Source organism: Pleurodeles waltl, chromosome 3_1 (genome assembly GCF_031143425.1).
Source record: "Pleurodeles waltl isolate 20211129_DDA chromosome 3_1, aPleWal1.hap1.20221129, whole genome shotgun sequence".
In the NCBI taxonomy this organism is placed as follows: domain Eukaryota; kingdom Metazoa; phylum Chordata; class Amphibia; order Caudata; family Salamandridae; genus Pleurodeles; species Pleurodeles waltl.
In genome coordinates this window covers 1,916,127,047-1,916,151,793 of record NC_090440.1, presented here as the reverse complement: position 1 = coordinate 1,916,151,793, position 24,747 = coordinate 1,916,127,047, and the positions used below count along the sequence as shown (strand labels likewise).

Below are 24,747 nucleotides of genomic sequence, written 5' to 3'. Positions count from 1 at the left end.
ACTATCTTCCAAAGGCCATGGTCATCTTCATTAGGGTGCTGATTCTGAAGACAAGTAGGGTGTTTTCTGAGGGGTGTGGAACTCTACAGAAGAACAGAGCTCTCTGCAATATGGTGCATTTCACTTACGGGTTGATGTCTCTCAAAGGGCCAGAAAGTTATTGTGAAAGACAAGCCTCCCTTCAAAAAGGCTGGCTGGCCTGGTAAGGCATGCCCAGCTCCACCCATTACACTTTCTAAGAAGGTCACAGCCCATGGCCACGGTGTAGGTATCTCCTTCCTCTCAAAGCCTCTTGAGGTGGCGCCTATTAATCTTCCAGCACAAACTTACCAGGTGTGGTGTGGCTTACCCAAAATCATGAACATACGAATAAACATTTTGAAAATTAAATTGCTCTCTGCACAGTGGCTAGTGTGGTTTTGAAATAATGTCATTTAATTCAGTCTTATCCTTATGGCTATCATTGTGATCTTTTTGAGGGGTTGGAAGTCATTGTGTGTTAGTTAAGACCACAGACCTCTCTATAAAGGCTGTTGGAGCTCATCACAGGCGCTGCTCATGTCACAGATGTTGCAAGCCAGAGGCCAAATTACATTTTGCCGTTTGTGCTCTGCTACTCTCAAGCCAACACGTCAATGAAATGACCTTTCGTGAAATCTGGCAGTGCAGCAGTTCTCTGACTGTTACCTTAGCACCAGTTTCTTGCACCAACTCTTATCAGGCCATTCAGATCAGTGGCTCCTTTAAGCAAGCAGCATGGATTGTCTGTGGACCTTCAACGCCCAAGTTGAGCAGTGTGTTTATTTGACATGCAGACAGGAGTGTGCGTGAGTGTGGTGGTGTCTGTGTGTATGATAGGGACTGCAGGATATGGGGAAGGGTGGGGCAGAGGCTCAGTTGCACTTTAGCGCCCACCTTGATGCCACCGTTCCGGCCTACAGTCGGTCTCACACACTTGTGTTAAGTGCCATCCAGCCTTTCACAGATTTACGTGAACTCTCTTTAGAGGGCACTTTCTAGGCCAGCGTGTGGGTTAACCCCAGCTAATTCCAATTGAGCATACAGTTCTCTACGGAATTGGAAATAAAAGCACTAACTTTTGTTGGCACTGAATGAAATTACTGATAACGCAGAGGCGTAAGGAAGGCCCCGCACCCCTGCTGTGCGGGCGACCCCCATGCTCCAGGGCCCCCTTTCAGCACAGTACCCTGACCTGAGAGCTCACATTAGTAAGCAACTGGGCTCAGTGTGTTGCTAAATAAGTAAAGCAGTAAACTCCATGTAGTGAGCCACACTGTATACATCATACACCAGAAGTCCTGGCATGGCTCTACATTGGCAACAAAGCGAGCCCCCACTGTGTGCCATCGCTTACTGGTCCGCAAAAGGGTTGGAGCTGCATCCGTGCAACCGTGCATCGCAACCCATGGAAGGGTGAGTGGGCCCCAACGGAGCGGAAAGGTGCTGTCGGGGGCTTGGGAGCTACCGGAGCCTGTGTGGAGAGAGCAGCGGTGAGCGTGGCTGCCTCTGAGGCGGAGGTGTGCGCTCTTGTAAATTTAAGGCCGGAAACCCTCGGGGAGTGAATTATTGGCTCAGAAACATGTGGTGTGCCATTTGCAGTTCGGGGAAGCGTGGCCGAGAAGATGTTGAGTGGGGGCCCCGTCAATGCCTGCTTTGCACTGAAAAACACAAAATAGTGCACCCAACACTGAACTAAAAGAAAAAAAGAAAAAAAAGAACAAGACATACGTGATGCCATTTGAAGGGTAGTGCAGAGTGTTCACTCCTGGAGCCTGAGAGGAGATAAAGGTTAAAGTGAAGTGGTGACTGGCCTTAAAGAACCCCAACAGGTGACCACACAACATCAGAGTGTGGTAGCACATGTAGTGTTCTGTGACGGTCTAGTTGTTGGAAGACAGATCACAGAACACTAACCCGGAGGTACGGGGTTATTTAAATAAAGCGGAGCGCAGGAGATTTTAGTTTTGACCTGCAGCTCCAGTGTGAGAGCACACCGTGTCCGAGCATTTAATTGCGCCGCGCGGCGTGGTGCAGAAAGGGACACAGAACACCACACTGGCGACAAGGGTGGTCTCTATACCACATGCCAACAACCCCGGTGTTTGGACCCCCAAGGTATGACTGTGAGCCAGCAGAAGGGCCAGGAAGACGCAGGCAGCATGGTGAGCTCCACCACAGCGTGACGCCACCCCCAGAAGGGAGAGAGATAGAGCAAACATCGGACTCCTGCACGCCTGGAAGTCACATTGCACCAGCAGGACACGCAAATAGGTCGTGACGGACCACAACGTGAGCACAACAGGGTGCACCGTGACCCAACAGACTGGGGGAGGTGAGCCAGCGCCAACGGGCACGAACAATACTATCAGTATGGCAGATGAACCAGTGCCAGCCATCCATCAACTACTACAGCACACCATGACAGGTGCGCTGCCACCATTCAGTGAGCTTGCAGATCCCACCACAGCGTCACCGAGATGGAAAATATGGGTAGGGCGCCTGGTGAACTACTTTGTGGCCACCCGCGAAAAGGATGGGGAAGTCAAGAGGTCATTGCTCCTCCATTTTGTGGTTGATGAAATATACAAACTGTTCAGACACCTACCAAACACAGGTGCCCATGGTGACTACGACGCGGCGGTGAGAGCTTTGAATGCACACTTTGATCCGCAACTGAACCCGGACTTTGAGATGTTCAAACTACGACAGGCAAGACAGAGAGAAGGAGAGTCCATTGATCAATTCTATGTCTGCCTCCGGGAACTGGCAAGTATGTGCACCGACAATGACCAACAGAAAGAGGTACGAGCACAAATCATACAGGGATGCAGAAATAAGACACTAAGAGGACTAATATTGAGACAACCAAACATCACTCTCGATGAACTATTAATCAAGGCGCGATCCCATGATCTATCGGTGGCTAGGGCAGCGGAAATGGACATGGCGATGTCTGACACGCTAGAGAAGACCCCACTGGTCAAAGCAGAACGTGCCGATGCGATCCAATTTTCACAAACGAGGAGGAAACCTAGATCGTATGCCCCCGCCAAACAAGGGGGGAGGTGTGAATACTGTGGGAGAGACGAACACAGCCCAAGAGACTGTCCGGCATAAGGGAGGACATGTTCCAACTGCGGAAAACTGAACCACTTTGCAGCCGTATGTAAAGGAGGAGTAAGAGGAAGAGGAGCAAGAGGGATTCGCCCACCCACCTGAGCGGTAAAGCAACTATCCCTAGATGACCATGTGACACGGGGCAATGGACGCATCGTCGCGTCACACCATAGAGGACTCCTCCCCAGGAAAAGATGAAGAGCAAGAAGTGTTCTTAATCTCATTCACCAATGGCCTAAAGAGACACCGGCGGCCTCAACCCACCTGCATGATTGAAATAGCAGGGTCACCTGTCAAGGGCCTCATAGACACTGGAACCTCAGTAAATGTGATGGGAGTACAACAATATCACCGCCTCCAGCCTCGCCCAATGTTGACCCCCTCAAACACCAAAATATTCACCTACGGGAGTCGCACGCCCTTACTGCTAAAGGGACGCAAGGCAGTGACGGTGCAGGCGGAGGGGAAAACGATAAACACCCCGTTCCATCTGGTCGACAGGGAGGCAGACACGCTACTTGGCAGTCAAGCGGCTGAGGAGCTAGGGCTGGTGATGTTTGCAAGAAGTGTAAGATCTTGCCAAATCGATGAACTGCTAGGAAAATTCCTGGAACTGTTCACAGGCCTTGGCTGCCTAAAAACATCCCCGATCAAACTACACATCGACAAGGCTGTGAAGCCAGTCGCCTTACGACACCGGTGAATACCGTTTCACCTAAGGCCGCTAGTAGAGAGGGAAAGAGCCAGCCTCGAAGAGCAGGGAGACATTGAAAGAGTATCTGGCCCCACTCCCTGGGTATCGCCCATGGTCATCGCGGAGAAGCCGAAGCAACCAGGAAAAATTAGACTCTGCATTGACATGCGGTTGCCCAACCAGGCCATAAAACGAGAAAGGAACATCACACCAACCATAGACAACATCATAGCCGACCTAAATGGATCCAAATGGTTTTCCAAATTGGACTTAAACAAGGGGTACCACCAACTTAGACTAGCGGAGGAAAGCAGGTATATCATCACCTTCTCGACACATCTTGGCCTAAGAAGATACAAGAGCCTGAGTTTCGGTGTGTCATCGGTGGCAGAGGTGTTCCAGGATGCCATTCGACAGACACTGTCAGGCCTACAAGGCGTGATGAACGTCAGTGATGACATATTAATCTACTCCGCAATGGTCGAAGATCACCGTAGGCAAGTGAGAGACACCCTCAAAAGGTTGTCAGAACATGGCCTCACCCTCCACAGAAACAAGTGTGTCTTCTTTCAGACAGAAATCGAATTCTTCAGATATGTCTTCAATCAGGAAGGCATCCAAGTAGATCCCCGAAAGTCGAGCGCCATCAGAAAAGCCCCTGCTCCGAAAACAGTGACTGAAGTGAGGAGTTTCTTGGGGATGACAACCTATTGTGGCAGATTCATCCCAAGACTAGCTACATTATCCGAACCGCTCCAAGCCCTCACGAAAGTGGATGCCCCATGGGAATGGGGGAGCCGAGAAGAAGAAGCATTCCAAGAACTCAAGAAAGCTCTCCTGTGTGACACTACGATGGCATACTTCAACCCGATGAGAAAGACTGAACTGACCGTTGACGCAAGCTCGGTAGGCCTAGGCGCAGTGCTGGTGCAAGAAAGTGAGCCAGGTCATTGGGCTCCGTTAGCATATGCTAGTAAGGCCTTAACACCAACCGAGCAACGCTACTCCCAGACCGAGAGGGAGGCCCTGGCGATCAAGTGGGTGTGCGGGCACTTCCACCTCTATCTCCAAGGGAGACCCTTCAGGGTGGTCACGGACCATCAACCACTTGTTCCCTTGTGCGCACCACATCCACCTCCCCAGATCGAAAGATGGACAATTCAGCTGCAACACTATGGCATGGAGGTAGTGTACCAACCAGGGGCCAAGAACCCAGCAGACTTCCTAACTCGAAACCCTCCCGACCAGACCCAAGCTCCCAGTCAAGATGAGGCCGACACTGAGGCGCATGTACGCGCACTCACCCAAGGGAGCTGTCCCAAAACAATCGACACAAAAGAGATCTCCGAAGCGATCCTTGAAGACGTGATGCTGCTGCGGGTGAAGTCAGCGCTGGAAGGTGGGTCCTGGCACCATTTCCTGCGGAATACGAGCAACTGGACCACAGAGGAATGGGAGCGTTTGAAGAAATTATGGAGAGTCCGGAATGAGCTAAGCTCTACACCAAATGGTCTTCTTCTCTGAGGACAGAGGCTAATAATACCACAGCAGCTACAAGATCGTATGATCCTGCTGGCACACAGAGGACATCAAGGAGTGACGAAAATGAAAGCGTGCATGAGAGCAAAGGTGTGGTTTCCTGGACTTGAAGAGGGAGTGGACCAGTGCGTGCGGCAATGCCCATCGTGTCAGTTAACAGCTAGCCCGGAAGCGCCAGCTCCAATCCTGACAGATGAAGCAAGCACAAAGCCCTGGGCGCAAGTCAGCCTGGATTTTGGGAGTTTTCCGGACGGCCGGACCACCATGGCGCTCATAGATGGATACTCCAAATATCCTATCGTCAAGGTCATTGCGTCCACTGCTTTCACGCAGGTGGGTCCAGCTCTGGAAAGGATCTTTGCAATGTTTGGTCTCCCGGAGGAAATCAAAACGGACAAGGGACCGCCTTTTCACGGCTATGGCCCCAAGACAACGGAGGGGTGCAGCGTTTTATGCGCACGCTCAACAAGAATTGCTGTATTAGAAATCACAAATCCGGAACTCAGCCTTCACCGGTTCCTATAAGAATACCGAGGAACCCCACACTGCACAACTGGCAAGACTCCTTGGTCGCTAATTCTTGCTGGACCGAGACGAGACACCATCCCCACCGCCCCCGGGTGGGAACCCAACCCCTATCACCCAAAACAGACACAAAATAAGAGAAAAGAAGTCAACGACAAGGCGAGCAGGATGAGGTGGGCCAAGATAAGAGACATTCGCATCTGTGACCAGGTGATCGTCAAGAATCGGAAACCCGGATGGAAATTCCGAGTGTGGACAGTGACTGGGGTATCAGGGACCATGGTGAATGCCGAGAAAGGGAGTGAGCGGGTGACACGAAACGTTTCATGGTTCAAAAAAGCAACGTTTGCGGAGCATTCAGGAAATCAGGAAGCAGGGGATCAATCCTTTGATTGGCCGATCACCGAAGACCCTGAACCAGAGCGTGAGGGTGAAACCCCATCGGTGGCTGGACCAGGCTGTTCGAGACAACCAGCGAGTGCCACCCCAGCGACTCAGTGCAGGGAGTCCAGGTCTCAGGTGGGGAGATACAATCTAAGACCCAATCTACCACCCAGCCAAAAACTAAAAGACTTTGTGTGCATGATAACTCATTGAACCAGTTGGGGAGGGATGTAGTGTTCTGTGGCAGTCTAGTTGTTGGAAGACCGATCACAGAACACTAACCCGGAGGTACGGGAGAGGTTCCGGGGGAAGCGCGAGGTTATTTCAATAAAGCAGAGCGTGGGAGTTTTTAGTTTTGATCCGCGGCTCCAGTGTGAGAGCACACCGTGTCTGAGCATTTAATTGCGGTGCACGGCGCGGTGCAGAAAGGGACACAGAACACGACAGCGCAGAGCAAAGCAGCAAGCACAAAGGCAGTTGGAGGTAGCAGAGGGAGCAATACAGATACTGGGAGAGATGTCATCACCCCGTATAGCTGCAGCAGCCCCAGCGACACAGCAGGGTGCGCATTCCTCAGTCAGGGCATTGCCGCCATTCAGCCAGTTGGCGGATCCTGCAACAGCTGCACTGTGACAGCGCAAGTGGATTGGAAGGTTGCAGCATTATTTTTGCGCCATCCTTGAAACGAATGGTACAGTGAAAAGGTCAATGATGCTACACATGTGGGGTGATGAGCTGTCTAAACTATTTGAGGACTTGCCTAATACAGGGGCTGATAATGAGTTTGATGCTGCCGTAGCAGCTCTCAACAGAAATTTTGTCCCCCAGCTAAATCCGGACTACCAAAAATGTAAACTACGACAGGCAAGTCAGGCAGAAGGGGAGTTAGTGGACACTTTCTTTGCACACCTACGCAAAGTGGCGGGCATGTGCACGGGCATTAATAAACAGGATGAAATTAGGGCGCAGCTGATTCAAGGGTGTCGCTCATCCAACCTATGTAAGCTCATTTTAAGGCAGCCTGAAATCTCGCTAGATGACATCTTAATACCGGTCTGCGCTCATGAGTTATTTGACAGCTGAGCTGGGGAAACTGAATTGGCTCTGGCATGCTGCGTATCAGCGCAATCATCGGCACAAGGAGTGAAGGTGAAGAAGGAACACGTTGATGCCATACAACAGTGGCTGTTGCCAACAAGAGCAACCCCCACCAGGAGGCCTAGCGAAAAAAGATGTGGGAGCTGTGGAATCATACACTATCTGCAAGGAAGGTGCAAGGTACAAGGAAAGTCATTCCTTAAATACGGATGCCTGAACCACTGTGCAAAAGTGTGCCGCTCTCCAGGTGCAGCCTAGGAGGCAGGATGGAGAAATGTGAATATCCACCAGTCATTTCTGGAGGAAGGAGGAGGACACCAGATGCCTGGGAATGATGTTGAAGTATCAGCTCAAGATGAGGAGGAGGAAGAAGAAGAAGTGTTTACTATATCTTTCACCGGAAGAGACAATCAGAGGAAAAGGCCACCTCCCATGTGTTAGGTGGGCATTGGAGGGAAAATGATCACAGTACTCATCGACACAGGGGCATTGGTAAATGTTATTGACATGGGTCAATTCAGAAGCTACACCCACAGCCGGCAATACTCCCAACCAAAGCCAAAATATACACCTGCAGGGGCACAGACCCTACCTGCTGCAAGGAGTCATATAAGTGGAAGTAGTGCATGGAGATGCCAGGACGTAGGCAAAATTCCATGTGACTCAGGGAGACATAGGCACCCTGTTGGGTTGTTACCAGGGGTGGCTCCTCCTTTAGGACGGAGTAGCGTTGCCCCCGCCAACAGCGGCAGCTGCAAAACCGTTACCAGAAAACGATAATAAACCGAGTTTATTATCGTTTTCCTGTCAAGGGGCGGGGCCACGGGTTGATGAGATGTGAGGGGGAGTGCAGAGCACTCCCCCTCACTCCGGATGAATGTTTGGCTGGCCATCTCGGGCCAGTCAAACACACAAATGCAGTAGGCTCTCTCCAGCCCAGCAACAACGTTGCTGGGCTGGAGAGAGTATGCACAGGCTCCCAGTCTACCTGGGAGAGCCCTGGCTGGGTGCTCCCAGCCAATCCTGACGCTGCTCAGAGCAGCGTCAGGATTGGCACAGGGCAGGCTGAGAGCCTATGCCTGCAGCAGAGGAGCAGATGGAGCGGTGCAGCAGCAGCGATTGAGGTGTGTGTGTTTTTTTATTATTAATTAAATGTTTATAACACCCTTCCCCCCCGTGCCACCCCTTCCATGCTCCACGAGCCACAACTAGTTGTCACACTGCTGAAGATCTTGGAGTGGTATTCTTTGCAAAGCAGGTACAACAGGCTCATCTGGACGACATCCTTGATGAGTTCCCGGGACTGCTCAGGGGTCTGGGGTGTTTGAAAGATGTGCAGGTCAAGCTCCACATTGATAAGACAGTATGGCCCAGGGCCTTGCATCACTGGAGGGTGCCATTTCATCTGCGACCAATGGCAGCAAAGGAACTAGACTAACTAGAGCAAGCCGGTGTAATGGAAAAGGTCACAGGGCCCCCTCCATGGGTGTCGCCATTGGTCATCGTACCAAAACCTAAACAGCCAAGGGTAATGAGACTGTGTGTAGACATGAGACTGTCAAATCAGGCTATTGAAAGGGAGAGACATACTATTCCACCCATTGACGAGATAGTAGTGGACCTCGAAGAGGTCTGTTGGTTTTCAAAAATTGATCTCAATTCTGGATACCACCAACTGATGCTGGAAGAGTCCAGTCGATAAATAACAACCTTTTTAACTCATGTAGAACTGTGGTGGTTCAAGCATCTCAGTTTTGGCATCTCATTAGTAGCAGAGGTGTTTCAGGATGCCATAAGGGAGGCTCTGTCTGGACTGGTGGGAGTCATCAATATGAGTGATGATATCCTAATATTTTCCAATACCCTTTAGGAACATCATGTGCCACTGAGAGCAACATTGCAGAGACTTGAGGGAAGACAGCTAACATTGCATTGTCAAAAATATGCATTTTACACCAATAAGATGGAGTTCTTTGGGTACCAATTCTCGAAGGAGGGGCTCCAGGTTGATCCACAGAAAGCTGAAGCCATTAGGTCAGCAACAATCCCCCACAATCAACCGGATGTCCATAGTTTTCTGGGCCTGGTGAACTATTGTGGCAGATTCACATCCCAGCTTTCCTCCCTGTCGGAACCACTCAGAGCACTAACACATAAGGGGCAACGTGGGAATGGTAGAGTCAGGCAGCTCAAGCTTTCCAGGACATCAAAAATGTGCTTTACCAGGACACCACCATAGCGTACCTTTGCCCCAAGAGACCCACTGAACTGATTGTATATGCCAGCCCCATCGGGCTTGGAGTGATCCTAATACATATGAAAGAGAAAGTGATTGGGTGCATGCACATAGCCAATATGAGCAGAGCCCTGATGGCTGTGGAAACATGCTATGCGCAGATAGAAAGGGAGGCGCTGGCAATTCGATGGGCCTTTAAACACTTTTACCTCTATTTGTGTGGCCAAAAGGTTTAGGGTTATCACAGATCACAAACCACCTGTACTCCTGTTGGCATGCACTGCAAGAAGTAGTCCTCCAAGGATCAAAAGAGTGGCAGTTCAGCTCCAGCAGTACTCATTTGAAGTTGCCTACCGGCCCATGGTGAATAATCCATCTGATTACCTAGCGCGTCATCCCCTGTCGGGGGATCCCAGTGCACAGAGAGAAGAGGATTCCAGGGATTGAAGGGTTTGTGAAGATGGTTGTGGAGTCAGCGTGTCCGAGAGCACTATCGTTGGTATAAATTGTGGAGGAAACCAAGACTGATAGTTGTCATTGAAGGGTGAAGGAAGCCCTATATGGACATCACTGGAATAACTTTCTGGATGGCATTCAGGGATTAACTGATGAAGAACGTGAGGTGTGTACACAGTTGTGAAGGTATTGTGATGAACTGAGCGAAAGTGGGGAAGGGCTCATACTGAGAGTCATCAGATAGTCATACCTCGCAGCCTGTGGGTAAGGAGTGTAGAACTCACCAAGAGTAAAGTGTGGTTCTTGGGGTGGACCGGATGATGGAAGAAAAGGTGAAGAATTGTTGGTCCTGCATTCTTACGAGTGGGGAACCACCAGTTGCTCCGGTGATAACTGAAGAAGCAAGTACCCCTCCCTGGTCTTCCTTAAGCATGGATTTCGGAAACTTTCCGGATCAAAGGTTCACTTAAGTGATCATGGACCATACCAGGTTTCCTCTGTGGAAATTGTAAGATCAACATCCTGTGAGTGTGTCAAGCCAGTTCTCGACCGGGTCTTTGCATTGCTAGGGTTTCCTGAAGAAATCAAAACGGACATGGTCCTCCTTTCCAAGGCTAAGAGTTCAAGGAGTATCTGTATAGCCTCAACATCCGGCATAGGAGGATAATCTTGCAGTGGCCTCAGGCAAACTGGGAAGTAAAGAGGTTGATGAGAACACTCAATAGTGCCCTCAGAATTGGGGTTGAGAAGGGTGAAAATCTGGAGAGTTCTTTACAACAGCTCTTAAGAGCTTATCGCCAACCTCCACATAAGACGATTGGATGTGCGTCAACAGACCTCTTGATGAGATGGCAAGCTAAGAGACATTCTGCCAGTGAGTCTTCAGTGGGAACTGGCAGTAACTGATATACCAATCACCCAAGAAAAGAGGAGAGTGAATAATGAAAGGAGGGCTGGTGAACCTCACATTAAAGTGGGAGACTGAGTCATAATTTGTGATCGACATAGTGGATAGAAATATTGCACCCCTTTTGAGACTGAAGCATGGGAGGTGGTAAGGGTGAAAGGTACGATGATAACTGCTAGGAGAAGAACCATACAAATGCCTAGAAATTTCTTGTGGTTTAAAAAAATTCCAGATGTTGGAACTGGCTTTGCAGAAGAAGGGAGGGTGACAATCTGGATGCTGGAAGAGTGCCAAGCAATGGGGAGGAAGGAGTTCAGACAGAATCCACCAGAGATGAGTCCTGATCAACACAGCAACTGCTCTCACATGGGAGCGATCAGATGGCGGGGCCCGAGAAGTTGGCCAGAGCCATACCTACCAGCTGAGAATCAATCCCAGGCTGAGCCAGAGAACGAAATACTTTGTTTGTTAACTACCAAGTTATGGGCCAATGTCTTCTGTTACTTTACTTGGTTCAATATTGTTCTCTTTTTTTTTTTTGAAAGATTGGAAGGGATGTAGTGAGCCATCCGGCCACTACCATGCATTGTATACAGCATACACCCCGAAGGCTGTAAATAGAGGTGCCCCTGCCACTCGAGATGAGCACGTACCCACCAATTATCCAGTGTGTGTGTGTTCAGTTATTGTCATGTGACAAGGCCTCGTTGGGCCCGTGATATACCCTCTCTCAGTAGTCCTGACACACCCAACCACATGAACTGTTAACACCCCCCCAAATACAGACTTATATCATCACATGCAAAGCAACCATGTGCCATAATTTTGTATGCATTACGCTTTATTTCATGCTTAGGAGTCCAGGGATCTTCAATAAGCAAATATTGCATGTGGTTACTTCCGTCACAGAAGGACATTTAGAGAGGGCACACTTGTAATAAGCCATATTTTCTCAAACACTTCAATCCAACACATGACCACTAAACAAACATAAGTGTTCCTTGCTTTACACAGCCTCGCTAGTGGAGGCTTGATCTTTTATTGTCAAAATATAAGTAAACCAGCAGGAGTATAGTACCACCCATATAATATTCTACAGAGCTTTTCAATCCCCTGTGAATGTGAATGTTGGGCACAATTATTTTTCCCTATAGGATTAATTGAGCATTCAGGAAACAGGTGATCCATGGTGATGTCTAATTGCACCTTAAATGGCATCTTTGTTTAGGTCTTGTAGATAAGCAATCCTCTCTGAGTCTCGACAGCTCTTGTTTTCACTAGTTTTTTGACCTCCTTAGCCTGGGTTTGAATTACCCAGTGTCACACCTGTAAGTACTGAAACCTCTCCTCTTCTCAGAGACCAAATTCTTCTGTTCTCTAGGGGAATGCTTTAATGGTTGTCTTCTGAAAGAGGGCCCCCAACATGACAAATCCCGCCCTCACCTCCAAGCTATGAAAGCTTGGCTGTCCACCCCTGGGAAAAAGTTGCCGACCCCTTGGGAATTAGAGGTAAGGAAAAGGAGGTCAGATTAATTTTCAAGACTAATTCATCCCACACCATCAGAGTAGTCCTACTTAAAAAGGAGACATATAAAGACGGGGATCTTTCTGAGCCTCGGGTAACTATGCAAGTTCCCTCATGCCTCTCCCTGAAGGGCATGGTCAGTATTACACCATTGTATCTGCATCCTCACTTGCAACCACTATTAATCTGTCAAAGGCAATGCTCATTAATACCTGAGAACAAATGGACTGACCACTCCTCTCTCTTAAGGGTTATGAGTTCCCTGACGCCACCTGATCCTTGTCTCCTTTCCTTGCCAAGTATAATTCAAACTAATATCTTATCATTCTGCATATCTTCCTTACACTGATGCTTTTCATCCATTTTGTAGTGTGAAATTGATATTTTGAATCAACTGCAGAGCAGTGGCTGAACATATTGCGAATGACCATGAGGCCTCATAGATCTGGGGGTAACATATGAACTCAAGAGACTGGGGTCGGGTTCTGCGAATTCCCAGGTAGAGAGAGTATAAAAATACCACAGTATGGGCCAGACCTTGGGATGGCACTGAAATTCAGAGATAGCAGTGCCTTTCTTGACAGATATGGAGATGTTACTGGAAGTCCTGAGGCGAAGTTCAGACGGTGAATTCACACAGATGGCAGAGCAAACCCTATGAAATAGGGCCAGGACCTCAGTAGCGCTGGAACTAGGGGTGCTGGAGGTGCTGCAGCACCCCCAGACTTGGAGACACTTCGGAAAGATAATGGACCCTTACCTTTCCGAAGTGCACCTCCACCCTCAGAACACTTATTTTCTGTATAGCTTTTGCTGCATGTTCATAAAGTAAATAATACCGCAGCTGAACCTGGAGTCAATATTTTTACAGACCCTTGCCTATTATTTTATTGTATAAATGCTGCTTAACTTTTCTCTCTCTGCAAACTGATGCCAAATACAATGGCAACGATTTTTTTAAAAGTAGGATAATCTAATCAAGGAAGAGAATTAATTGTAGCGTTGTGTGATGCACACGGCTAACATCTCAATGCTTTATAATTACTCTTTAAAACGTCAAATGTTTTAATTAAAGTTCATACAACGTGAATCCATAAAGTGTTTATTTCAGGCAGGCGTTCTCTCCGCTTAACTATTGTATTTCTATAAACTATTTTTTTATCAGTGGACATCAATATACTTTGTTGGTTGTGTTACATTATGCTATGCTGCAATGTACCATACTATGGCGGATATGCTATGTAAATATAACTGACTTTCATCTAGGGTGTCTCTTTCTGTGAGTTGACATGTTTTTGGAATCTGTGAAATAGGTAGATGAAGCCACTGAGCTACTTCTGCATGCTGTTAAATAACACAATGATGGCTGCTTAAAAGCTAACTCCTGGTCCTTCCATCCCTGCGGGAGCTCTCTATATAATATTTAGGTGACCTGTGTTAGTACAAAGCTAGGAATATAGTGCTTACAAAGTCTGAATACTTATAGGAGCTACAAAGAATTAAAAAAATTAATACATCTTCACTAGTAGGTACTTGAAGAAAATTAGAGAAACGTTTTAGAAACCCACTTGTCAATAAGACCATAAGTTACCAATTGTATTTCCAATAAGCGACCGATACCACAAGCTCAATAGCAGATACGAAGTGCCAAGATGCATAAAACAATTAAACTACACTTACATTTGACTTTGTAGAATAAATGGTAAATGGGAGAGAAGGGAGGACTAATTTCCTTGCTGCAGGTTGTATTCACAAAGTAGGTGGCTTGTGACTTGGTTGTCCACTTTCTTTAGCAATAGAACTAGAATAAACCAACTCTGGCAACATGTTTTTCTCAGTGAGGGTTCACCTGCGGAGGAGCACCTCAAAGGGTGAGACATTTCTGTTTACGAGTGTGTGATTTCATAGGGTACAAAATTCAGTTTTGTTGGCACCAGGCTCTTTCTACAAATGGGGTGGGTTGGAAGGTTTTGGAAAGATGGCAGAACTGAGCTATCCTAAGGACAGTATCATATTGCACAAAGCCAATATAAGGCAATATTTCTACTGCCAGGAGAGTATTAATGATGATAGTATTATACCAACCACCATATTTCTTGTTTGTTTTAATTTATCTTTTGAATATAGCACCGTATTCTTGGTGGTGTAAATTCTCCTGACATATTTAAGGTGCATGTAACTTCTGCCTTTGTTCATTTTTAGGGTCGAGCCTGCGTTGCATGCGCTCGCGCATGCGTATCGCAGCGGGACGCTTTAGGGTTTAGAAAAGGGCTCGGAGCCCTGTCGACGTCACGTCAGTGTTTTTCATTGGTTAGTGGGCTTGCCTATTAAAATCTGCTTGCTTTCATTAGTCGAAGGCATGCATACGTCATGCCTTTTCTAGTGGCTAGCCCTCCTCGAGCACATCGACCAAGTACAGAAAACATGCAAGGCTCGCTGTTTTCTGTCCGGCTTGTGGACTACTTTTTCTCTAATTTACTAGCGCGATTTTGCTTGGCAGAAGTCGAGCGCTTTACATAGTTAAATGCACTTTTTCGGCTTCCGTACATAAATGCACTTTTGCGGATAGGTGAAAAGTCGGGTTAGGAGTTTACAACACTCTCAGCTCTAACATGAGCAAACGCAAGACCCGTTGCATTGCAAATGCTTGTTAGGTCTGGTGTTAGCAAAGTCCTTTTGTTTAAAAAAAAAAATATCTAAAAAAATGCGTACATCTACACATACATAGAGGGACTTGGGCCAGTATTCTTCACCTATTGGTCTGTTAAATTGTGATTTAAATTTTGCTGCCACCCACCACACTATACAACATAGGAGAGAGGGTCCGCCCACTTCTGTCACTGAGTCACCTTGCTGGGAGTGAAGGTATTTTGCTCAGGCACACGTGCACGTCGGCCGTACAAGAAGCCCCTCTCAAAGCCAGAGGTTGTAGGCAAGGCGGTCTCTGATTTTAATCAAATTATTTTTTTATGTTTGTAAACACCGATTTAACATTGATATACTTTTCGAACTGCCTGGCAGTTCCTTACACGCTGCAGACTTGTCTGTTCACCACAAACGACATTCAGTAAACGCTCATAGGGCAGAAGGGTCTGACTCAACCAAGTGCCTGTCTTGTCAGCTCGATACTAAGGCTTGTGGCACAAGATTAAGAGTTAAGTTTCTCACATATTTACTCTTAGGTTCAATCCCGGTATCTGCCCTAAACCCACTATTATTATTATTTGTTTTACTTAAGGGTCATAAAGTGAGCATTCCATGCTTTTCTCTATGTCGGCTCCTGCGCGCGCCGGCCTTGGAATGATGACCTTTACTGAAATCACGCCCTCTTTCCTTTCTGTTATCATCGAACCCTGCTGGTATTTCTCTTTAGATATGTTTCTCTTTCTATAGCCATAGCCCCACGTAGTGGTTTTTATAGCTGCGTCGTGATTCTCTTACAGGGTTACAAATGGGTACGTATCTCCCAGTAACACTCACAACTTCATAAACTCTTGAGTGGTGCTGTCCGGCTAGGTCGTCTTGCACTACAACAATATCGCTCTCTTCAGCAACCAGCAAGTAAAGTCCTTACAAATGGTCGAAAGGCACGGACTACAGGTTGAAGCGCCGCATGTCTGCTCCGCTCCGAGGTACCTTGAAATCCAAACCAGAAGCAGTTTATCTGGTGGCTCCAATTTCGAAAATATATCCAAAAGTATTGTGGCACCATTGCAACATTGAATGGTCCATGTTATTTTATTGCAAGAGTGAAGAAATGGCGTTGTAGAATTTCATAACATTTCACGCGTGTACCTGAGAAAAGAATTCGCTCGGTTGATATTTCGTGTCAGGCCTGTGGCACAGCTGCATCATTGTGTCTAAAGAAATACACATGAATGTAGTCCTTCAGCCCGTATCATTTATTTGACCAGACAACCCATTTTGTTACATTATGTGCAACAATGGAGAAGCAATCTAATATTTATAGAGAATTGATACTGCAAGGCTCCCTATTTATACAGGCTGCTGCCAAGTTTGCAAATAAATTCTGGCATACTTGTCATCTTAAGCAACGGGGGAAATCATTCAGGGACTCAATATTTGAAGAATACAGTGTCACCAAAGAGCAGCATTGTAAAAGCTTAGGACATATATTTTATTAGCACTGAGTTTGAGTTTCAGCCTTTACACAATTTTTTATTGACATTTCTTAACCTGTAACTTTTGGCATGAGACAGAGGGTGTTCATGGATCATTGGCTTAGAGATGCAGAAACGTTCATAGGCATTTATTTGTCCTATTGGGCAGTGTGATAATATACCTCTACTCACTGTCAGACTCTGTGGTAGATCTATCAAGAGTTTACACCACCACAAAGCACAACAGTCTTGAAAGGATGTTTACTTTCCTGCACAGAACTTGTTTTTGAGTAGAATAACTACACTTTTTTAGAGCTTTGTACTGTGTTGCAGCACTTTGTCTCAATGGGGCATTATGTAGCTGATTCTTGGGTATTCCTCCAGAAGCACCCAGGTTTTTTGACACAAAGCCGTATTTGCCAAATTTCTTACACTAACTGTTGTATAAAAATACCTCCTTGAGATAGGCCCAAATTTCAAGAGTTTTTTTCTCCAAACAGTTCACACATTGCATGTGTGCTGCATTGTACAGAACACAATAAGTGTGTGCAATGTTTTTAAAACACTTTAGGCAGAGGATTTTGTACTGGGGTTTATGCTTCCAGTACAAACCCAATGCTAGACCACATATTCATCTGTGCACCCACTCTGAATCCCTGGGTTACAGATGCACAATGTGGTCAAACACACTGATGCTTCAAGTTGGGCCTGTGTTGCCTCTCAATTCACTGATGCTCTATGAAGTTTTAACCTATAAGATTGCTGTACCTTTTCTTTCTTCATCCACACTCTCACCCTTTCACCCAGCCTCCCAGCCATCCATCCCTGCAGAAACATGCACCCATACAGACACATAGCCATGTCACTCATTCATTCATTCATCCGTCCAGGCATTCATTCATCTGCCAACTGTTCCCTAATTTTCACATCTACACAATGATACAGATTCACAACCAACAAGCTAACCAAACAACGGAGAACCACTTTGACCTTTAAAATAACCAGACCAAATGGCTTTGCCAGTGCTTATTGTTAAGTGGAGAATATTTGGCTGTCCCTTAAACGGTTCCTGTAGTGTATCCAAGATTGCACCTGCTTTTTTGAATGGTAGATAAATAATTCCTTAAATCACACAGGAAAACGGTGAGCATGATAAGAACTCATTAACTCATCATTTAAAACTAACCATCATAAGTGCCCTTCCCATGGTTCTTTCTGGTCAAATATTTCCAGCACCTAGGCATCATTTTGATGGAGAATTTGACCACTACCAAAGATCATGAACAATGTAAGATATTTGACAAAAATAATCCCTTTGTTTGAGAATATCTGGATAAAATGCATTATTGAACCTCATGTTTGCAAAAAAATGAAGTATGAACTTCATGCATATCTATCTCTCATACACACACACACACACACACACATACTCTCTATCTCTCTTGCACGAAGATTTTGCTTCTTCGTTCAAGAATACTCTGATTTTGCAAAACCTACGAGTTAAGTGAGATGATGTGACTGGCTACGACCTACACTCAGAAAATTGTTCCAGCACCACTGTAGGCCCTGAGGGTCTTCGTGTCTGGATATGGACAACCCTGGAGAAAGAGGTCAGGCCTAGAGTGAACAGGCATGCATGGTGATTACCCAGCTGTGATGGTATGTCCTGTCCTGTGGTAGTTCTGGGTAATCTGTATATGTTCCACTCTGAGTGATGTCATGGGGCATATGTGTGCTATGGGGATTTCCACACGTCAGTTCAGAGAAGTCATTAGTGTGGGCTGAGCTGACAACACCGTGATCTTGGTGGAGTAGGGAATGTTCACATATATCTTTAAACTTAACTTGAATAAACCTTCTTAAGCTAACATCTATGCTTAGATTAGCCATCATTGTGACCAACTTGAGACCTGCATACTCGGAGATAAAGCTTAGACCTCAAAAGTACTTACATGTGGATGCTCAGTTATGATGCGATCTATTTCCCCAATGCGTACAGCAGGAAATGTCCTAATGCACTGATTTCAGATTATTTTGATTTTCTCACAGCTTTTGTCTGTTCGGACTCTTCACGAGCACCTTGTGGATTACAAACTATGATGTATTGACCATTGATAATTACCAAGTGCATAAATATTGTTACATTTCCCCCCATTGTTGATGGTCCATTTCTAGTCCCTTAGTTTGGTGTTTGCCACCTGTTTGAGTATGCATTTATTGTCCCTTAACATGTGACTTGTCTAAGTGAACGCCATAAGAACTCCTGTTGTCTACGGATTTATCCCTAGAGTTGTCTGTTTTGGGCTGCAGCTGTAGTGACAGTTCGGCCACGGTCTTGTAGCTGAGACACTTCTTGCAGTCTAGTGCCTCGTACTCTCCTGCAACCTCTTTTAACCCGCTCTGCTCACTTCCTCTCCACCTGCTGGCTCGGCGCCTGAGACCAGTCACAGACAGAACATCCGGGTGTCACACAGTGGGATATATTCTAGCATTGTGAGAGTAACCACTTCATGTGCACGGGTCCATCATAATCGTTCTTTTCTCCTCTCTTGAGTTCTCATTTCCCTCTCTCCTCCCCTCCTCAGCGCTTTAAGTGGATCTTAGGGTGGAATACATTAGTTCATGTAACATAAAATTACCTTGTGATTAATTCTAATCAGTGGGATATTTTACCCAGGGTCAGGAACGCTATGCATGCATGTTTGATGACAGAGCCAGTGCCCCTCGGCTGGATATGAACTCAGTCCACTGACATGCTCCTGGAGAGAGCTGTGCTGTGCCTGTATGTGCTCAGTCAACTGGGCAGCACTTGATCCTGTGCTTGGATATGGACTCATGTTACAGAGATTCAGCCACAATTTGATGCACACCCAGAAGACCCTGTACATGCCTCGTGCCTAATAATCTACGCACTCTGAGGGCACTGCAAGAGAAACTTCTCATTCACTTGGGAGCAGTTTGGAGTGGTGTCTTCGCCGGACTGGTAACCATAGTCTGTCCAAGGAAAATTTTTCAAACCAGCCCCATGTTGCAGGAGGCCACAACTAGAATGGGGTACAGGCGTACTGTTGGGCCATGACAGACCATTCTGCCCTGAGCCTAGCCCACTAGCCTGCAGCCCAACAGCAAAAGGCCAGAGTGGCAGAATAGCCAGCCCAGTCTTGAATGGTAGCCTGGGGTAGTAGCCAACTCAGTCTCCAGGCCTTCTCTTCAACAAATTCCAACTTTCAAACTATTACAGTGGCTGAGCCAGATAAAGGATATTTCAATAAGAATTAAATGTAACATTTCTAGGTGGAGTATAATGCCTATAAAAACTGGGGACAGTAATTGGTACTGTTTCAGAGATTTTGTCCCCCCTGACACACACTTGATCACCTTCCACCTGAATTAATTTCGTTTCATCAACGAGAATCTTCACAACCCAATGTGCACCAAGTACAAAAGACACACATTACATAGTCCTGGCTTTGTCATCGGTCACACCCAACAATATTCAAAAGTCCACAGCGCACTAGAGACAACAGCGCACAGTAATCCTGACTTGAGTTAGTGAGAAAGCCCAGAACTTTCCACAAGGCCCACAGCACTGAGAAGCCATGCTAACATTAGAAATGCACTATTAGATTGCTGATAGCCTCTGAATATTGTTTTAAGGGAGACCATTGCACTTCTCTTGGGGGTTCAGTAAAGGGTACATTGTTAGGCTGTGTTTAATTTTGAGGTAAAAGCCGAATTTCAAACTTCTTATGGGGACCAGGGAACCCACCACCAGAGCCCCTTTGGCGTGCAGTTCAGTTCCCCTTGGACCCTCCCAAAGACTCTTTTTTGGGGCCCAGATAAGGCCTTTTTGGAACTTTCTTTGAGGTGGAGGGATTGGGTCAGAAAAGGCACCTTCCAGGGAGAGCTTCTTTTTACGGGTGTGGATGCGACCTGGTTAGGAATATTATTATATATATAAACAGGACACCATGTTTCCAGTCCTCGAAGCGAGGGTCTTCTTTTACTCTAGTTTAAACAGTAGAAATAAATCAAATTAAAACGGTGACTTGTAAAATAAACGTCCTGCACTTGGCAAATGGTCTGCTGGCCTGGAGTGAATTGCATCTTGCGAACTAGCGCTTTAGTTGGATAAGGTCTCTCTAGGCACTGGTCTTTGCTTTCAGACACGACCTCTCTTTGAGGAGCCTGCATCTCCAAGCCCCACTCCCCTTCACCCAGTTCGTTGGGTACGAGGCCTACATGCTCGAGACAAGCCGCCGAGAGTCACCTTCTTTCCCTTTATGCATCACAGAGGGAGCACGTTATTCCCCTCTAGAGCCGCAATTCCTCTCCCAGAAGTCTCCGCGCGTCTCTCACCTGTGTCCCAGGGATTGTGTCCTTCTCGAGCAGCAGGCAGGGACTCCGGGGCACAGGACAGGCCCTGGGCACGACGCTGCACGGCTACCTCTCCCTGTCCAGGTGAGCAACGAGAGAGGGAACGCACTTTACTCCTGTCAGTAAATATTGACCTGCTCCACGTCCTGTTAAACATTGGATGTGATCGGGAACATGTTGCTCTGTCTACCCGCTAAAACCTCACGCCCACCCCTTTTTGCCCCTCCCTTCTCTTTTCCTGGTTTATCACTCCCCCCAAACTCCAAGTGAGGTGTGTCTGATACCTGCAGCGCTTATCACCAATATCCACTGAAGAATCCAACACACCCTCCCCCCGTGCACCCATTTATTCCATCTGGCCTCTTAGTCACCTCTAGGTACTAATGTTCGTTGATCCACTAAACGTTTTGCAATCGCACGCTTTTCCCTCTCACAAAAAACATTTTAAAGCAAACTAGAGAACGTCTAGGCCTACTTCACAGGAAATCACACAGCATTGCCCATTACTTCCCTGAAACAAGTTAGAGACACAGTGCCCTAGATCTTCAGCTATGACTTTGCCCCTGATCAGTGGAAGGTCATCACGCCCACCTGACTCAGAGACCATCATCCTAAACCACCAATGTGCCATGTGGCTAGCCACAGAGACGATTTAAGGCATGGACAAAGTGGACTCTGGCCCAGGGTCCCAACCTTTCAGGGGGGTCCCTGAGGCTTGTTCAGCTGATAGTCTTGCTTTGATAACTTTGAATAACTCTTAAACGGATTGTTTTAAATATTCCTTTCAATTATTTTAATGTGGGTGATGTGTGAGAGGCTATTGCAGACATTTTGCAGAGAAATGTGTTTATGTTTCATGCATCATCCATAAAAAAGTTTCTTTTAGATCACAATAGGACCTCATATGAGAAATGGGAGTGTGTCACAGAGATGTTTTACACTTCTACTAGTGGGCTGCTGCTGTGTTATAATATGGGAAACATACTTCACTATAATAGTTACAAATAGATTTAGAATTTGGGCGCGTGTGCCTGTGCACTATCAGTGACCTGGCTAAAGAGGGCATTTAAAGGATTTTGGGGGTCCTGGGACCAACATATTTAGGGAGGCCGTGTTTGGAACAGCTTCAAATTTATGATCCAGTCTCAGCTCTTTCATGCCGTCTTAGGCCAAGTCACTGCACAGGCACACGTGTCCAAATTCTAAACTTTTTATGTCTAATATTCAGGGATAACGATGTGTGTTTTTTAATATTGTAACACAGAAGCAGCTCACTAATATTCCTGCAAATAATCTATGTGACATCCTCCCTTTTCTCATTTGTGAGGTCCGGTTTTGATCCAACATTTTTTTTTAATGGATGTTGCATAAAACATAAACAGAACATTTCTTTGGAAATGTCTCTAATAGACTTTCAACATATTACTCACATTAGACATACATTTATGGGAACTGTATTTAAAACAATTTGTTTAATAATTATTCAAGGTCACCAGGGTAAGACTCTGTGCAGAACAGAGCTGACGCTATCAGGGGCCCCCTGGAAGGCTGGGGCCCTGGGCCAGAACTCACTTTGTCCATGCCTTAAAACGTTTCTCTGGATGTTCCTGGCTAGCGGACAGTCATGGATTGATTTTAGCGCCGTGCTTGGGCACACTTATTTTAGCTTAGGCCTGTGCCCTTTTACCTAATTAGATGATTCCTTTCCTGTATCCATTTTAATTCATGTTAGCTTGGCTTGCTTTTAGTGGGGATGTTTTATTTTGCTAATCAGTTGCTATTCTATTCTATTCTATCGGGTCTTATAAAGTGCATGGCTACCTGGAGGCCTACCAGCGCTGAGACAGAAAACGAAGGACAAGGGGCTTTGACTACGATGTTACCGAGGATAAAGCCACATTTTAACAGCCTTACGGAACGACAATTCATTCAACAGCAAACGTATTTCCACTGGAAGAGACTGACAAAGTCTGGGGGCGTGACAGGAAAATGACCAGCCACCACATCGGGCTCGTCTCACTTTAGGCACTTGTGGCAGGTGAGCCGAAAAAGATCTAAGTGCTCTGCTTGGGATGTAAGGGGTAACCAACAATTTCAATACGGTAGGGCAAGAATTGTGATAGGATCTGTGCAGAATACAGAGTGCTTTGAATTGAATCTGCTTCTCAAGTGGCAGCTAGTGAAGATCCTTCAAGACCCACTTAGCAGATTGGCTCCTTGGGAGATTCATAAGGAGTCGAGCAGCAGCATTCTGGATCATTTGAAACTTCTTCAGCACAGACCGAAGGGAACTGAAATAGAGGACATTGCCATAGTCCAAGTGAGAAATGACCATAGCCTGGACAATAAATCTTCTTGCTAGTGGGGGCACTAGGTTCAGAACCTTTCTTAAGATTTTTAGGACACCAAAACAGGTAGCAGATAGTTTAATGGCTTGGTGCTCCATAGTCAGACTGGAATGAACACCCAGACTCTTTATTACCTCTTTGGGAGAGGGTAGACCTGCCAAACAGTCAAGAGAGAGGGCAAGGTTTTTCCTGCTGACATTATTGCCTACTACCATGACCTTGGCCTTATCCTCATTGAGTTTAAGCTTACAATTGGCCATTTAGCTGTCCACTTTCTGTAGACAGGATGACGAGTTACAATGGTCAGAACTCACGTCTGGGGCAATGGAAAACACCAGCTGTGTATCGTCTGCGTAAGAGATCAGGGACAGCCCAAAAGAATGTAAAATTGCAGCCAGGAGGAGCATACAGAGGTTGAAAAGAGTAGGGCTCAAAGATGACTCGCTGCTCAAAGGGATAGTGTCAGAATACCAAGACTGATGGAGCACCTGAAAAGTCCTATTCTTCAAGAAAGAAGAAAGCCATTTCAAGGCTTAGCCTTCGATCCCTACTTCAAAAAGCCTTCTAATCAGTATAGAGTAATCAACTGTATCAAAGGCTGCACTAAAATCTAGTAAAATGATTGCTCCATGGTCAAAGATGATTTTTAATTCCTCCACCACCGCAAGCATGGCCTTTTCTGTCTGATGTTTAGTTCTGAAACCCATTTGAGAGGGATGCAGAATGTCATTAGACTCCAGAAAAGCAGAAATATGATTGTTTACATACTTTTCGAGAAGTTTAACTGGGCCAGATAGAAGTGAAATAGGCCTATAGTTACTGAGACAGAGTGGATCAAGTTCAGCTTTTTTTTAGCAAGGGTTTCACAATTGCATGTTTCCAAGTCAACAGAAGGTCTCAACTAAAAATGGAGAGGTTCAACAAGTCAACCAAGGTTGAAACAACACAATCCCCTCCCTGACACATTATGTGGGGAGGAGCAAGGTCGAGATGGGAGCCTGATTTTTCTTCAACTGGAAGATCCCTCACCATATTCGGAAAAAGGTTAAGGAAGATTGTGTGAGGTTCCCATGGGTATTCACCGCTAGGATTCCCTGCCTTAGAAGTGCATTCTGCACCAGATACCGAGGGAAAGGATGAGTAACTATCTAGAAACTTTCTTTGGAAAAATTGGTACTGAACTCAGGAGAGGCTTCTGAGACCTTGTCAACATTATGCAGCTCAGTGATAACCTTCAATACACAAATTATCTCCCTAAGGGAGTTTGCTGAAAGTTTAATTTTCATAGAGAAGTGTGTTGATTGAGCTGATCTTATGGCAGCATGGAAACGTCTAATAGCAATCCTATACCTCAATTCACTTGCATCATCATATGTTTTCTTCTAACCACTGTTCAGTC

The 24,747-nt window shown here is 46.3% G+C and overlaps 1 protein-coding gene across 2 annotated transcripts in view; it reads right to left on the bottom strand.

The window, feature by feature from the left end:
* SERPINF2 (serpin family F member 2) overlaps positions 1–21,168 on the bottom strand; it is a 143,832-nt gene extending 122,664 nt beyond the window's left edge. For both annotated transcript variants that reach the window (XM_069226128.1, XM_069226130.1), the window contains exon 1: positions 20,983–21,168. The gene's annotated coding sequence lies outside the window, so the exon portion shown is untranslated. The remainder of the gene's footprint in view (positions 1–20,982) is intronic.
* Positions 21,169–24,747: the final 3,579 nt, after the last annotated feature.